The sequence below is a fragment of the Notolepis coatsorum genome (assembly GCF_963971535.1).
Source record: "Notolepis coatsorum genome assembly, chromosome: 17".
Taxonomy (NCBI): Eukaryota; Metazoa; Chordata; class Actinopteri; order Aulopiformes; family Paralepididae; genus Notolepis; species Notolepis coatsorum.
The window spans coordinates 11,483,059-11,501,351 of NC_140181.1; the positions used below are offsets into that span (position 1 = coordinate 11,483,059).

At 48.7% G+C, this 18,293-nt stretch overlaps 1 protein-coding gene across 1 annotated transcript in view; it reads right to left on the reverse strand.

The window, feature by feature from the left end:
* Positions 1-18,293, reverse strand: part of src (v-src avian sarcoma (Schmidt-Ruppin A-2) viral oncogene homolog) — a gene marked incomplete at its 5' end in the record, with an annotated part of 102,938 nt that overhangs the window by 83,344 nt on the left and 1,301 nt on the right. The window lies entirely within an intron of this gene.

Consider the following 18,293-nt stretch of genomic DNA (forward strand, 5'->3'; position numbering starts at 1 on the left):
CTCCAAGTATTAAGTCTGCGGCAAGGATGAACGGCGGCGGCGTTATCTTTGTAGCCGATGTGGTTAAAGCCCAACTTGCAGGTTAAACCCTACTCTTCAATTATGGGTAGTTTACATCATTGGTATCTAATTTCATTATTTATTCTTTTCCATTTGACGCTGGAAATGCCACTCAGAAAGGGGTAAAAAGGTCCACGCACGAATAACATGCACGCGCGAATCAAAAAAGCTTATCAGAGCTATCGGGGCCATGACGTCACGCTGGGTATCTTTCCCCTACTTCTGATCCACTACAAGGAGTTTTGACGAGTGCAGAAAGCCATTTCCTTGATCCAAATGGACGCCTTACAAGACGCAAATGGGTTTAATCGTCAGAGACTTTGATGGACCAGCTACAACTGGTTGAAACAAGGTAGTTATAATGTTTTTAATATCGTAAAAAAAGAACTACATTTACCACTAGGCAGCCTGTTGTTCAGTACAGCAGCGCTACTGGTCTGTGGGCTGTCGCCTTATCCCCGGGTCATAGTACCAAGCTGGCTATATCGCTCTGGCTAACGTTACCCCGCTAACGTTAGCATTATGGCTACTGGCGTGCATGTAAAAGAGTTTTGGGAACGAGTAAAATGTGTAATGTGTCCTGCACACACACCATTTTAAATCGGGTGATGTTAGGAGTTTCGAGAATGCTGGCTAGCAAGCTATGCGCCCCGGCATGTTGATACGATAGTAGCTCCTTTAGCCCCACTCGGTGCATCAGTGACGATAGCTATGAGCTAACTAACGCTACAAGCTCAAACACCTTATAACTACTACTATTGTCGTGTCCATAAGTTCCCTGGCATAATACTTGTGAGGACAAAGGTATACAAATAGGAGAGAACCATTTTAAATCGGGCAGTGTTATGAGTTTCGAGAATTCTGGCTACCAAGCTAAGCTAAGCTACGTTAGCTAACTTAGCTAGCTTCTAACGGTGTATACACAATATGTACAACGACACAATGATTTTCATTATTACAAATATAAATAACGTGGTTGTGGCTTTTACAAATAGTGGTTAGCTTTAGAGATGGATGGCTATGATCACGGAGCAATAGTGTTGTTAGGTGAAACAGATACATTTTCATTCGGCTAGTAGTAGCAAGGCTCTCTGCCTGCCACTAGCTGTGTGTGACTCTCAGACCCCCCCTGGTGCCCTGCACCTGACGTGATGACATCATTTCGATTACACGTGCACGTTATGAACCATTGATTAAAATATCCATGTGCGTGGTGATTGTGTTGGGCAGACAAAATGTTTGATAAAAACGCTAAAACTGGGTCAATTTCAATAATAATTATTTTTCCTTCTTCATGAAAGTCACCGTTGGCCTAGTCCACATTGTTTATTGAACAAAAATACAACCTGCAAGTTGGCCTTTAAAGCAAATACTGTCATTATCAATGGTCTAGTTATAAATGACACGTTCGTGTCAAGTGACGCCGCTCACAATGCCCGCGAAGAAGGTGACGTTGGCGAACGCCCCCCCCCGTTGATAAGTGATGAGCTTATCCTGAGAGAACTTGCCAGATATGGAAAAATTGTATCTCCAATAAAAAAGATGTCATCAGGTTGCAAAGCGCCTGAATTGCAACGTGTGGTTTCGCACTGACGGCAGACGTTCATAATAATGAACAAATGCGAACAGGAGCTGGATTTGAATTTTAAAGCATATTTTAGGAGCATACAAGACAAGGCTGAAGGAGGAGGGCCATCTGATGAGTCGGCCCTAATTCTCCACAGGAAAGGATTTGACTGCAGCCTGCCACACACACCAGCGTTTCCGTTAGCCGGTAATTACCGGTATTTGACCGGCAAAATCTGTTGAAGTCCGACATATTTAATCTCTCCGGTCTTAATGTCCGGTGAAAATAATTCCCTCCAAGCACAATTTGATTATTTGAATTGTATTAAAATAGGCTAAAATTAAATAGCCTATGCGATGAACGAAACAATCATTACATTTGTTTCATCGTTGCTTCACCAAGCAGGTATAATAATGTTGTCAGCGAGAGCTTAGTGCTGGGTTTTGCCAGTGCATGTGTAGCTGCAGAGCCGGAGCAGCAGCGGCTCAGTGCAGTACTCCAATTCAGCAATTGGCAATTCAGCTGTTGGGTGGGGGGCGCTGTTGAGCGGTCCCCAGATAGAGCCAAAAAACAGCTGAATCTGCTGCGCCATACTCTTTGCAAATAAGACATTGCGAGGTGGAGAGAGTCATCACGCAAACCCACGATAATGTTGCCGTCTCTCTCTGCCAAATTTCTCAGTTCTTCGCTTGATATAATTAATACAAATGTCCAATATAACGGAATTCGTTAGCTCATAAAAATGTGATTATAACAGACTGCTGTTATTAATGTCGGTCGACTGCCCACAGACACCTATTTGATTTAAAGTCGGCAGCAGCACGGAGTCTCGGGACTTATTTTATTTGGAATATAATGATTGTATACGCAAAAGTAGCCTAGTTTTAAGTTAAAATATTATAAATCTACATGCCTTGAGGATGTCAATTATTTTTAAGCTCAATAAACTCTGACCGGAATTTCTCTCATTTGACCGGTAGATTTAAATCTGAGACCGGCAACAATTTTTTCTAACGGAAACCCTGACACACACACACACACACACAGGCCTGCTGTGTAGCACCACACAGGGAAAGGTGAATCTAGAGACGTTCTTCTCAGAACTGCAGTTTCCACAGTGCCTCTCCGGTGTCTCTCTCTCTGATGCACCCAGAACCTTGGATCACTTAGAAAGCTTTTCACCGGGGAAAATTCACATGGCAATACAATTCAAATTCAGCATCGTTGTCCCCTACGTGAGCACCAACCATTTATACCAACCTTAGGAATATGGTTATGTGGTTGGAGTTTGCCGTTTTAAAATTGCATGTTTTTTTTTAGATGTAAAGTATTTATTCGATTGTATTGTTACATCACTTATAGTATTAGTGTGTAAATAAAGTTTTTTTTATAAAAATCGAAATCTCTCTCTCTCTCTCTCTCTCTCTCTCCCACTGTCTCTCTCTCTCTCTTTTTCTGCTGCCGCTGCTCTCAATCTGATCCAGATAAGCATCAGGTCAGACAGGGGTCACGAGAGGTCACAGCCCAGGAGACCTGATCACACGCTCGTACTGAGAGACAGAAGCCTGCGTGCGTCTTCCACTCCCAGCGTGGACTGATTCAATGACCTGGTTCCTGTTGTGCTGTTATTGTGTTATTGTGTTCCCTGTCAGCCGCTGTTTCAAACCCATTCCAACCCGCTGTCCTAGTAAAGCCTAGTCTAGTAAAGCCTGGTCTAGTAAAGCCTGGTCTAGTAAAGCCTGGTCTACTAAAGCCTGGTCTACTAAAGCCTGGTCTACTAAAGCCTGGTCTACTAAAGCCTGGTCTACTAAACCCTGGTCTACTAAACCCTGGTCTACTAAAGCCTGGTCTACTAAAGCCTGGTCTAGTAAAGCATGGTCTACTAAAGCCTGGTCTACTAAAGCCTGGTCTAGTAAAGCATGGTCTACTAAAGCATGGTCTACTAAAGCATGGTCTACTAAAGCCTGGTCTACTAAAGCCTGGTCTACTAAAGCCTGGTCTACTAAAGCATGGTCTACTAAAGCATGGTCTACTAAAGCATGGTCTACTAAAGCCTGGTCTACTAAAGCCTGGTCTACTAAAGTCTGGTCTACTAAAGCCTGGTCTACTAAAGTCTGGTCTACTAAAGCCTGGTCTACTAAAGCCTGGTCTACTAAAGCCTGGTCTACTAAAGCCTGGTCTACTAAAGTCTGGTCTACTAAACCCTGGTCTACTAAAGCCTGGTCTACTAAAGCCTGGTCTACTACAGCCTGGTCTACTAAAGCCTGGTCTACTAAAGCCTGGTCTACTAAAGCCTGGTCTACTAAAGCCTGGTCTACTAAAGCCTGGTCTACTAAAGCCTGGTCTAGTAAAGCCTGGTGAAAGAGAGAGAGAGAGGAGTGGAGAAAGAAAGAGATATAGAGGGGTGGAGAGAGAGAAAGAGAGAGAAAGAGTGAGGTGGAGAGAGAGAGAGAGAGAGAGAGAGAGAGAAAAAAAGAGTGAGGTGGAGGGAGAGAGAGAAAGAGAGAGAAAGAGTGAGGTGGAGGGAGAGAAAGAGAGAGAAAGAGTGAGGTGGAGGGAGAGAAAGAGAGAGAAAGAGAGAGAGAGAGTGAGGTGGAAGGAGAGAAAGAGAGAGAGTGAGGTGGAAGGAGAGAGAGAAAGAGAGCGAAGGAGTGATGTGGAGAGAGAGAAAGAGTGAGAGAAAGAGAGAGAATCTATATTAGATGTAAAACCGTTTTCCTCAGTGGGGCGTGTTGTTATCTCATCTGCATAATTGACATGGATGTATCACAGAGACGTTAGTACAGTGAGACGTTAGTACAGTGAGACATAGTTGCGTAATTGAAGGTGACAGTAGCAGCTGGTAATAATAACTGATGTTGTTGCGTTCAGGTCACGGAGCGAGAAGAGACACGTGTCTGTTTCAACACCTCAAAACACCTCTGTGACCGCACACACACACACACACACACACAGGGACCGAAACTAGAGAGCGCCACCCGCCATTTGCGCTCAGTTTTTACGTTTGGCGCCTCCCACTGAGACGTCTGAGCGCCGTGTGACGGGCAATCAAATAGTCATGTGAAAACCGAAAATCATGATCCAATTCTTTAGCGGAGTTCTCACTCGCTGTCTCAGCCGACATGAAGCGCGCACCGCGCACTGCTGCTAGCCCCTCCCCACCTGTTTCTGTATGCCTGCATGTAAACAGAGGCTATTGCCTCCGAGTCACCATGACGTTAGTTAGCACTGCTGCTGCTGCTAATGCCTGCATGTAAACAGAGGCTATTGCCTCACCGTGACGTTAGTCTAGTCAGTGTGGGACCTTCGTGAGATAACGTTAGCTACCGTTACAAAATGACCCAGTCAACTATTCACTTAGTTTAATACACAAGGCATTGTGTAACGTTATCCAGCCGGCTAGCTACGGATAGCTCCCGACATCAACAAATCCTCCAGCAATAGTCCAGTGCATAATACCTCCGTTGGCTAGGTAACTAGTCACTACGAAATGTCGCAGTAAACTAAATAGTTCACTGAGGCGTTGTCCCAACGCCATCCAGCAGTAGCTACAGATAGCTCTTGGCATCAATGTCCTACAACAACAACATGCGTATTCGAGTCCCTGGTTTACATCGCATGAGTGAGGGCTGCTGACTAGGGTCCAGGTGCAGCGCCGGAGAATTCTTTTGCATGCTGAATGTAGCGTTTAGGGTCCAGCTGCACCCCCGGAGAATCCTTGCTGGAGCTGGAGGCCACTCGAGTATACACACAGACAGTGGAGCTGTTTGCAGACAGCAAGGTGGCGATGTCTCGCAGATAACACAATCACAAGTATGATTATATAATATATATATTTTATTAAAAAAAGAAATCTATATAAAATAATAATAAAAAAAATGTGTATCAAAAAAAAGTTGGCGGGTAAGAAATATGCTTGGCGGGTAGATTCTTCCCATCTACCCGCCACTGGCCGGTGAGTCAAAAAGTTAATTTTGCACACACACACACACACACACACACACACACACACACACACACACACACACACACACACACACACACACACACACACACACACACACACACACACACACACACACACACACACACACACACACACACACACACACACACACACACACACACACTTCCTCCTGACTCCTGGTCATTCTGTTCTGCTGATACAACATTTACATGATCACTACAACATCCATATAGTGATTTATTTTCTGAAGAGTAGGGGGGGGGGGGCTCAGGCTTTAAGGTGGAACCAAAAGAGAGAGGGAGGGATGGAGAGAGAGAGAGCGAGAGAGAGTGCATGAGAGAGAGAGAGAGAGAGAGAGAGAGAGAGAGAGAGAGAGAGAGAGAGAGAGAGAGAGAGAGAGAGAGAGAGAGAGAGAGAGAGAGAGAGATACCTCTCACCTGCAGAAAGACCATAGGAGTGAGATGCCCACTCAGCCAGATGGTTCTGGGACTCTGCTCACAAACACAAGCAGATGAGCCACCAGACAGAAACCACACTGGACTAAACCAAATGATAAGAAAAAAAATAAAACTATCTGACACATTGGAAAGAATCAACCCAAAACCAGAGCAAATTGAAATGCTATTTGGACCTAAACAGAGAGTACACAGTGGCAGAATACCTGAGCACTGTGACTGATCCAAAGCTAAGGAGATCCTTGACTAGGTACAGACTCAGCGAGCACAGCCTAGCCATTGAGAAAGGCCGCCATAGGCAGACCTGGCTCCCAAGAGAAGACAGACCCACTGCACACAATCTAAAAATCTACCCAAATCAAAAGCCCTGGGTAGACAAATCCGTCTGTGAGGCTCTGAAAGTGCGCACATCAGCATACAACACCGGGCTGGTGACAGGCAACATGGAAGAACACAAGATGGCAAGATACAACGTCAGGAGAGCAGTAATAGAGGCAAAACGGCGTTACAGGGATAAAGTTGAACTTCAGTTTGAACAGGCTGACTCTAGAGGCATGTGGCAGGGCCTCAGAACAATGACAGACTACAAAGGCACCCCCCTCAAACTGAACAGTGACATCTCCTTAGCAAATGATCTCAATTCCTTCTATGCGAGGTTTGAGGCTGTGAATAACAACACCAGCCTACAAACCACGGCAATGGGGGGGGGGGGGGGGGTCTGCTGATGGAGACTCAGTGTTCAGGGTAACAGAGCATGAGGTGAGACGGATCTTTAAAAAAGTGAATATCAGGAAGGCAGCAGGACCGGACGGCATCCCCGGCCGCGTCCTAAAAGTCTGTGCCGACCAACTGGCCCCGGTATTCACTGACATCTTCAACCTGTCCTTGGAACAGGCTGTCATCCCCACCTGTCTGAAGAAGTCCACCATCATCCCTGTACCCAAAAAATCTACGCCCGCTTGCCTCAACGACTACCGCCCTGTAGCCCTCACCTCCATAGCCATGAAGTGCTTTGAGAAGCTAGTGAAGGGCTACATCTGTTCCTCCCTCCCCATCAACCTGGACCCTCTGCAATTTGCATATCGCCCCAACAGGTCCACGGAGGACGCCATAGCCCATGTGCTGCACACAGCAGCATCACACCTGGACAAGAGGCAGGGGAACTATGTGAGAATGCTGTTCATCGACTACAGCTCAGCATTCAATACCATAGTCCCCTCCAAACTCATAGCCAAGCTCAGGGACCTGGGCTTGAACTATGACCTCTGCCAGTGGGTCTTGGACTTCCTGACGGGCAGACCCCAGGTGGTAAGAGCCGGCAACTGCACCTCCTCATCCATCACGCTCAACATAGGGGCCCCCCAGGGCTGTGTTCTGAGCCCCCTCCTCTACTCCCTGTACACACATGACTGCGTAGCACAGCGGAACAACAACACCATCATCAAATTTGCTGATGACACAGTAGTGGTGGGCCTGATCTCTGCCAACGACGAAAGGGCCTACCTGGAAGAGGTAGAGAACCTGTCACAGTGGTGTCAGGAGAACTGCCTCTCCCTGAACGTCAGCAAAACAAAAGAGATGATTGTGGACTTCAGGAGGTCGGGGGTCAAGGACTACAGCCCCCTCAGCATCGACGGGGCACCGGTTGAGAGAGTGAACAGTTTCAAGTACCTCGGAGCCCACATATCCGAGGACTTGACATGGACCACACACATTGACTGTTCTGAAGGATCAGATTAAACCGAATATATATATTTATTTATATATATATATTTAATTGTATTTGTATATCCCCTGATATCCCCTGATATCCCTTGTATATTCCTTGTACAATATGCATTGAATATCCCTTCTAGTCTACTGAACATCCCATAATAGTCTCCATTCTACCATTGGACGAGACCTTGGTGCCAGGTCGCCATACCCCTCAGACCAGGTTCAATCGTACCGCTCAACATGTATGGACAAGTCCTAGTTCCGCGTAGGAATATGTCTACCGCACCACTAATGGTACTATTTGTTCATAGTGCGTATATATACTGCGCTATTAAAGTAGAACTTTCTTTTAGTCCAGTTCCTTACCCTCCAACAGAGTGACAGACGCAAAGCCTCCCCGCGAACCACGTGTGGGCAGTAAGGCCAATTCGGCCCAGTATCGGCATTGAGACATCGTGTATATTAATATTTGAATAGTCATATTTGGCACTATATCGTCGAGTTGGACGTATTCTATTAAGCTAATAATAGTCTATTCATATATAGTGCCTCGTGCGGTAAGAGTTCTATAGTAATCAGCACCCCCATCGTTTCGGGCATCAGCTGGACGCTTATCCAGGGTGGTTGACCCCACGTGAAGCTGCACCCGAGGAGCTCCAGGCCAAAGAGCGAGTGGACCTGTATATTGGATTATTCTACCGACGACGGCTAGCCTTCCCCGGCTTGGATTATGCTTTGAGTACTTTGATTATTCTATGGATAAAGGCCAACACTGCGGTGTGTTGGAAATACCCCCCCCGGAGAGGACGACAGGTGAGACGGCGCTCTGCACAGTGAGGTCGCCTCACGTCTCTCCGTCGTGGACCGGAGGACGCCGGCCACAGAGGGTCCAACTGCATTCATCTGTGGATCGAGGATCGTTGGGCACCGTGTCGCACAACTGTGGACTCTCCCAAGATACCCTCGGCCAGACGGGATCCAGCCAGTGACTCTCTAACCCCCCCCCCCTCCAGCTGTCCTACAAGCAGTCGGAACCTTCCCCTAGTGTATCCAGCTATATAATCATTCAAGTATCATCGCTATTGTTCCCTAAATATTCCAGGTTGTATATTTGCTTCCTGCGCAATCAGAGATTGGACATTCGATATTGATCTACCTACGAATACTCATTTGCCATAAAAGTGCATACTATTTCAAATCATAAATGTAATTAAGTGATCGTTGTACATACCTTTTGCTATGTATTAAAACTCAAACTTTCGATTTGGTACATTTGTGTTGGATCCGTTTATCAGGTGGGAGTGTTCAACATATTCATACCTAGTACTGGGTGGCCAGAGTCTAAAGTACAAGAGGTAGTGGTAGTAAGTATCATATCTAACCATACAGTCAGGGAATTGTACCCCTCAGTTACAATTGGTCCTTCGAGCCGGAGGGTAATCAGTGTAATATTAATATAGTGTTATTAATATTAAAATGGCCTATGATGAACACTCCACGAAACGATCCTCCTAACCAACAACGCCCGCGGCGCAAACGACAGCTCCCTCAGTACCTAGAGGCTTACGCTGTCAGTCAACAACCTAGTCTTCTACCAACAGTAAACGCGGTAAAACTAGAAAGTAAAATTATGTCTAACCCTAACGACCAGGCTACCCCGACCATAGAGACCAATGGGTTCTAACGTAACTGACCCAACTCACGGTGGGGACCAGGGGGAACCAGACATGACTTTACACCCCGCCAATACCGAAGAAGTAGTCCCCGACGAGTCCCGGGAGGAAGACAACACTACCGAGAGAGAACTCGGCACGGAAGAAGATGAGGAGAGCACCGTGGAGATAGAGCTCCAAGACTCCGCACGGAGTACCCCAAGGGACGGCTCCCCTATACAACCGTCTTCTCCCAGCGAGGCAGAGAGGACACTACAGCAGGCATTCCTCGTCAGCCTGAAAGCCTCTACTGAACGCGATAGACTCCAGGGTGAACGCGATCGGTTGCAGATACAGCAACGGAGCGAAGAAGAGCACATACGCCTGGAAATAAGACGCATTCAGATGGAAGAGAATATGGCAAGAGACCGGGCCGACGCCCAGCGCGCCGCCACCGGTGCCCAGAGAGAATCGGATCTCACCAAGCGCGAAGCCGAGCGCGACAGAGCACAAGCGCAACTAATAGAACAGCTGATCAGAAGGACAACACCCCCTCCCTCCACCAGAGGCTCCAGGAACTCGTCTAGACATCACTCCAGGGCGGCATCCCCTAGCCGAGTAAGCGACCCTGAACTTGACCAACAGACGAGGTTTATACCCCCCGCAGACCCCCTTCCCCAACTGGTCCAAGCGAGACCCAGCCACCGGGAAGGAGCAGCATACACTGCGGAGAGGCTAAATCAGAGACTACAAGCCCTGGATGACCTAACGGAAGACGAAGAGGAAGAGGAGGAGAACCACGCCCGACGACAGCACAGTACTCTACCGGACCAGGAGGTCCAGTACAGCCCAGGCTATACCCCCGTCCCCCGCGGAGCTGCGCTACAGACCCCCGACGCTATTCACGGGTGAGCACGACGCACGACCCGCACCGAGGAACAGCACCTGGACCAGCGGGCCATGGTACACAGCCGGTACCAGCTCACGCCAAGGAGCAGGAGGAGACTCGCCTAGGAGGCCTCTCCCCCAACGCTCGCCGATGTATCAACAATCCGCGTCATACATTGGCCCACCTATGGTACCAGACTTCACCCAGGAGAACCGGGCCCAGTATACGGAGCTCCGCATGTGTCTGGAGACAATGTTGGTGGATGTCATTGATGAACGCCATAAATACGCGATACTACTGAAGCATTTAAAGGTACCCCGCGCGCACAACATAGCGCTCGCCTACGCCACTTCCACGACCCCATACACCGCAGCGCTGGTAGCGTTGGACCAGAGATATGGACGTATATGGGATTACGTGATCCAGGAGATCAGGCACATCGACCGCCTACCCCCAGCAACAGACAATCGAGCACTGGACGACCTGTCCATCAGAGTGCAGTCCCTGGTAGGGATGCTGGGAGCGCAGAGGGAAAAGGGTAGGCATGAACTATACGCCAACTCAAATGTAGAGAGAATCTTGGAGAAGCTACCGCCCGCCCAACAGGAGCGCTTTAGGCGGCAGAGAGACCACCGAGACCCTAATGGCCCCGAACCGAACCTCCTCGATCTAGCCGACTTCCTGGCGAGAGAAGTCAGCAGCTTACGGCTAGATACATTCGGACGGAGCACCCCTGGCTCCAGAGAAGGAACCAGGAGACTAAATGATGGAAGAAGATCGGTGACTGTCATGCACCAATCGGAGTCAGTGCCAAGCAGTAGGAGCCACAGTACCCCCTCAAGAAAGGAGAAGTGGAAGATAGTGTGCCCCTACTGTGAGAAAGAACACTGGCTGTCACAATGTGACTCATTCCCCAAGATGAATGCGGAGGAAGCGAGTCAATGGATAAAGTCCAACAGACGCTGTTTTCGCTGTGCGCGATCACACATGGCAGCCGAATGCCGCTTAAAGAAAAAGTGCAGTCGGTGCGATGGAGCCCATCTGGACATACTCCACGACAGTAACAGACGGCGGCCTCCACCCGCACCATCAAGCAGCAAAGCAAGCGTCATGTACATCGACCCCGCCAGCAGCAGCGGAGCCAGAGTGCTCTTAAAGGTAGTCCGTGTGACATTGAGCTACCAGAATAAAGTCATGGACACTTACGCCGTCCTTGATGACGGGTCAGAGAAGACCCTTCTGCTCGCGTCCGCTGCGGCCCAGCTAGGGCTGCGGGGGAGCGAAAACCAAATGACAATTCGGACAATAAGAAGAGATTTGAAAACGATAAAGGGCGAGAATGTCTCATTCTCTATCGCAGCAAGCGGCCAGCCCGAGCGACGGTACAGGATTACAGACGCTTTCACCAGCCAAGAAATAGGACTGTCGCGGTACACATACCCCGTAGCCAAGCTGATGGAGAAATATGTACATCTACGCAAGCTACCGATCCCACTCATAGACGGTGCTACCCCGACACTGTTGATAGGCTCCGACCATGCAGACCTCATTGTCCCGATAGACCGGGTTCATACCGGACCCAGAGGCTGTCCTGCAGCAGTCGAGACCCGCCTAGGATGGACTCTCCAAGGCCCACTCGCCAAATCTCTCAACCGAACCACAGCCACTAGCTGTCTCCACTCCCGAGTCACAGAGGGAGACACCGCACTCCTGCAGCATGTAGAGAGGCTATGGACCTTAGAACAAATGCCCTTTAAGAACGAAAAGAAAGACATTCGCTCTAAAGACGACATCTACGCCATTAACCTCCTCGAGACGAAAACAAAGAGAGTCCCAGTCAGCGGCGTGTTGAGATACGCCACGCCACTCCTGCGGCGGGAAGGGATGCCTACCTTTCACGCAAAGAAAGACGCCACAGAGCGGTACCTACTAAACACAGAGCGGCGCTTAGCCAAGGACCCCGCCCAAGAAAGTGTATACCGCGCTGAGATTGAGAAGCTCATCACAGCGGGACACGTCACAAAGATTGACATTAAAGAGGCCGACCAGACTACTGAATCGTGGTACGTGCCCCACCACAAGGTTCATCACAACGGCAAAGACAGCATCGTGTTTAACTGCAGCTACCAGATCGGATCCCAAAATCTGAATAAAGAGCTATTGCCCGGTCCTACACTCGGCCCCTCCCTACTAGGCGTACTACTCCGCTTCCGCCAGGACAAGGTGGCTATCAGCGGGGATATCAAAGGGATGTTCCTGCAGGTGAGATTAGTAGAGGAGGACAAGCCCCTGTTGCGGTTCCTATGGAGAGAGAGGCCAGGAGATGAGCACCCAGCCATCTACCAATGGGAAGTCCTCCTTTTCGGAACTACATGCAGCCCATGCTGTGCTACATTTGCACTACAGAGACATGTCGCAGAGGACCCAGCAGCGGACGAAGAGGTCCGACACAGTGTGAAGAACAGCTTCTACGTAGATAACTGTCTACAAAGCGTTTCGACCCAGGAAGAAGCCGAGGCTCTCCTACTTAAACTCCGCGCCTCTCTGATCAAAGGCGGCTTTGATCTCAGGCAGTGGGCCAGCAGCGATCCGCACGTACTGCGCAGCCTCTCCTCCGCGGACAAGGCAGCGAGCAGCGAGACCTGGATGGCCACAATCCCAGGAGAAGCCCAAGAGATGACACTAGGACTAGTGTGGCGCTTCAAAACAGATTCGCTCCACTATAGACACAAACCCCTGACCACGGAGCAGGGAAGGTCGACGGCAATACCGACCACCAGACGGAGTGTGTACAGAACACTCGCCCGACAATATGACCCGTTAGGATGTATACTACCGTACACCACCAGGGCAAAGATGATTGTACGAGCATTGTGGGACAAGGACCAGGGCTGGGACGACCCCATTCCCGCACACCTTGCATCCACCTGGAGAGAGTGGGAGATGGAACTCCACTCACTCCCAGGCGTTAATATACGCCGAAGCTACTTCCCTCCCACGGTGAGGCCAGAGACATGTAAAATGGATTTACACGTCTTCAGTGACGCCTCCGAGGTCGCCTACGGATCAGTAGCCTACTTGCGGGCCCAAGAAGAGGGGGGAGAGATCTACACAGCATTCATCCTCGCCCGCTCGAGAATAGCCCCACGCAAGCAACAGTCTATCCCGCGTCTAGAGCTCTGCGCAGCCCTCGCAGGAGCGCATCTAGCCACGCTCATCCAACGTGAGCTCACCATTCCGGTGCATAGAACAATCCTGTGGTCAGATTCCACGACAGTACTCGCCTGGATCAAATCGGATTCATGCAAATACAAAGTCTTCGTGGGAGTCAGAGTCACTGAGATTCAAGAGTTAACCGGAGAGTTAACCGGAGAAGCAAACTGGCGCTATGTTGATACAAAACACAACCCAGCTGACGTCATCACCCGGGGAATGTCCCTAGATGACTTAACCCGTCATAACATCTACAGTGACGGACCAGCATTCCTCAAGCTCCCGGAAGGAGATTGGCCCACGCCCACCCCGAGGGAAGCAAGTGACGAGGAGGCTGAGAATAAGAAACCTATGTTCTGTGGATTGAGCACTGTTGTCTCCGCAGACCCCAACATAGACGATTGCATTACCATAGAGAGTGCGCAGCAACGGACATTCCTGCGGCACCACCCAGAGATTCAGTCCCCCGCTGATATGTCAGCAGCTGACTACGAGGAAGCAGAACTGCTTCTACTGCAACGAGCCCAGAGAGACTCGTTCCCCGATGAACTAGACTGTCTACAGGGAGGAAAGCCCGTCCCATCAGACAGCAGATTGATTCATCTGGCCCCCGAGAGTGACACACATACCCTCATCAGAGTGGGTGGTCGCCTGCGGAGAGCCCCCAATTTACCGGATGACATTAAGTACCCGATCGTATTGAACAGCCGACACAAGGTCACAGAGCTGATTATAAAGAAATACGTCGAGGATGTACACCACGCAGGAGCAGAGAGAGTCTTCGCGGAGATCAGACGTCGTTACTGGATACTTCAAGGAAGAGAGGCGGTGCGACGCTTCCAGCGAACCTGTCTAGACTGCCGAAAGTGGCGCGCGCAGCCCAGCATACCACGGATGGCTGACCTACCTCCATGTCGCCTTCGACTCGTCGACAAGCCATTCCACTCAACAGGCATGGACTGTTTTGGCCCGCTGCACATAAAGAAAGGAAGAGGCACCGAGAAGCGGTGGGGTATTGTATTCAAATGCATGACCACCAGAGCGATACATATCGAGCTCCTTCCGACCATGAGCACAGACTCATTCCTTATGGCCTTCCGAAGATTCACATCATGGAAAGGAAAACCGTCTACATTATTGTCCGATCACGGGACAAACTTCAAAGGCGGAGAAAGAGAGCTGAGGGAGAGCTTCCAAGCTATGGGCCCAGAACTTAAGACCCACCTCGCTCCAGCCCAGATTGACTTCCAATTCAACCCCCCAAACGCACCCCACTTCGGTGGAACTTGGGAACGAGAAGTACGTTCTATAAAGACAGCCCTGTACGCAGTACTTGGGGCCCAGACTGTGGCGGAAGAAGTCCTAATGACAGTCCTCACGGAGATTGAGGGAGTATTGAACTCAAAGCCCCTCGGTTACGTCTCCAGTGATGTAGCAGATGTCGACCCAGTCACCCCCAACACCCTCCTGATGGGGCGGCTAGATCCCGCGTTACCCCAGACAATGTACCGGCCTGAAGAAGCGAACGGCCGACGAATGTGGAGGTACAGCCAAGTATTAGCCGACAAGTTTTGGAGCAGTTTCCTACTGCACTACCTACCGTCTCTACAGACCCGCCAGAAGTGGGTAAAAGAGAGAGACAATTTGACGGAAGGAACAGTCGTCATGATTATTGACCAGTCACTACCCAGAGCTATGTGGCCGGCTGGCCGCGTAAGCAAAGTGATCACCGGTGCCGATGGCAAGGTCCGAGCAGCTGAAGTACTCGTCCAGGGGCGCATTTACACCCGTCCTGTGGCGAGGCTCATAGAACTGCCCCGACTCCCAGACACAATCGATGATGACCATGACCCTATGACTTTGTGAGTTGACTGACCCTTACAGCGAACCCTTGAGTGGTAGACAGTGCGGTTAATCTGTCTCTGCTTAACTAATTAGGTTGGGACCAATTAGGGGGCGGCTGTTCTGAAGGATCAGATTAAACCGAATATATATATTTATTTATATATATATATTTAATTGTATTTGTATATCCCCTGATATCCCCTGATATCCCTTGTATATTCCTTGTACAATATGCATTGAATATCCCTTCTAGTCTACTGAACATCCCATAATAGTCTCCATTCTACCATTGGACGAGACCTTGGTGCCAGGTCGCCATACCCCTCAGACCAGGTTCAATCGTACCGCTCAACATGTATGGACAAGTCCTAGTTCTGCGTAGGAATATGTCTACCGCACCACTAATGGTACTATTTGTTCATAGTGCGTATATATACTGCGCTATTAAAGTAGAACTTTCTTTTAGTCCAGTTCCTTACCCTCCAACAGAGTGACAGACGCAAAGCCTCCCCGCGAACCACGTGTGGGCAGTAAGGCCAATTCGGCCCAGTATCGGCATTGAGACATCGTGTATATTAATATTTGAATAGTCATATTTGGCACTATATCGTCGAGTTGGACGTATTCTATTAAGCTAATAATAGTCTATTCATATATAGTGCCTCGTGCGGTAAGAGTTCTATAGTAATCAGCACCCCCATCGTTTCGGGCATCAGCTGGACGCTTATCCAGGGTGGTTGACCCCACGTGAAGCTGCACCCGAGGAGCTCCAGGCCAAAGAGCGAGTGGACCTGTATATTGGATTATTCTACCGACGACGGCTAGCCTTCCCCGGCTTGGATTATGCTTTGAGTACTTTGATTATTCTATGGATAAAGGCCAACACTGCGGTGTGTTGGAAATACCCCCCCCGGAGAGGACGACAGGTGAGACGGCGCTCTGCACAGTGAGGTCGCCTCACGTCTCTCCGTCGTGGACCGGAGGACGCCGGCCACAGAGGGTCCAACTGCATTCATCTGTGGATCGAGGATCGTTGGGCACTGTGTCGCACAACTGTGGACTCTCCCAAGATACCCTCGGCCAGACGGGATCCAGCCAGTGACTCTCTAACCCCCCCCCCTCCAGCTGTCCTACAAGCAGTCGGAACCTTCCCCTAGTGTATCCAGCTATATAATCATTCAAGTATCATCGCTATTGTTCCCTAAATATTCCAGGTTGTATATTTGCTTCCTGCGCAATCAGAGATTGGACATTCGATATTGATCTACCTACGAATACTCATTTGCCATAAAAGTGCATACTATTTCAAATCATAAATGTAATTAAGTGATCGTTGTACATACCTTTTGCTATGTATTAAAACTCAAACTTTCGATTTGGTACATTTGTGTTGGATCCGTTTATCAGGTGGGAGTGTTCAACATATTCATACCTAGTACTGGGTGGCCAGAGTCTAAAGTACAAGAGGTAGTGGTAGTAAGTATCATATCTAACCATACAGTCAGGGAATTGTACCCCTCAGTTACATTGACAGTGTTGTGAAGAAGGCACGACAACGCCTCTACTTCCTCAGGCGCCTAAGGAAGTTCCAAGTCAGTCAGAAGATCCTTAGGAACTTCTACTCATGTACAATAGAGAGCATCCTGACCGGCAACATCACCTCCTGGTTTGGGAATAGCACTGCACAAGACCGTAGCAGACTACAAAGAGTGACACGTTCAGCCGAACGCACAATTGGAGGGGGGCTTCCCACCCTCCAGAACATTTACAACAAGCGGTGCAAGGGGAAGGCTAAGAGAATTATTAAGGACTCGAGCCACCCGAACAACTGCCTCTTTGAACTGCTGCGGTCAGGCAAGCGATACCGGAGTCTTAAGGCGAGCACAGAAAGACTCAGAAGAAGCTTCTATCCCCAGGCCATCAGGCTGCTAAACGAACAATAATCACTATGCAACAACCATCAAATGCACACAGCACACACACCCACACGCACACACTCACTCAAACAAACAACACACTGCAGCACCCACTCTCCACACTTTAGATCACACAAACACACTTACACTTTATATTTATTGATAAAGGATTTGCACTACAACTCGTACACCTACTGTGAATTGTACCTAAATTGCACCTCGTCCCCTTTCTCCATTTCTGCCTTGCACTATATAGTATTGTATATTAGTACACTGCACAGTATTGTATATTGTATGGTAACTACGTCTATTCTGCATCGAACATTGTACATATGTCTAAACTGAACACTGTGACCTCATTTTTTTTACTTCTAATTTTACTATGTTATTTTATTTCATACTTATCTTGTCTTGCACAGTCTCTGGAGCGCAACAGTAAGAAGCATTTTGTATAAAAGTATTCTGTACTTCTGTATGACAACTATTAAAGAAACTTTAACAAGACGAGGTGGAAACCGAGCTACACTTCCTAACAACCTGCCCACTATACCAAGGCATCAGAGACATATACTTCCCACAAATTGCAAACACCCAAAGAGACTTTGAAAACATGGACAATAACTCAAAACTCCCATACCTACTGGAGAAATACAACAATGTGCAAACACAGCAGTAAGATGTGTGAGCTGCTGTGACAAGAAAAGGACATCAACGGAATACAACCACCATAAAGACTGTGAATCATACAAGAAATTTCTTCTGTACTGATTTCTTCTGATTTCTCTGTTTTGCTTTTGATTGTTTTAACACTGGCTTTGGCAATGTAAACATATGTTTCCCATGTCAATAAAGCCCCTTTTATTGAATTGAATGAATTGATATAGTGAGATAAAGAGATTGAGTGAGAAAGAGACAGGAGAGAGAGAGAGAGAGAGAGAGAGAGAGGGAGGGAGAGAGAGAGAGAAGAGAGAGAGAGAGAGAGCGAGAGAGAGAGAGAGAGAGAGAGAGGGGCT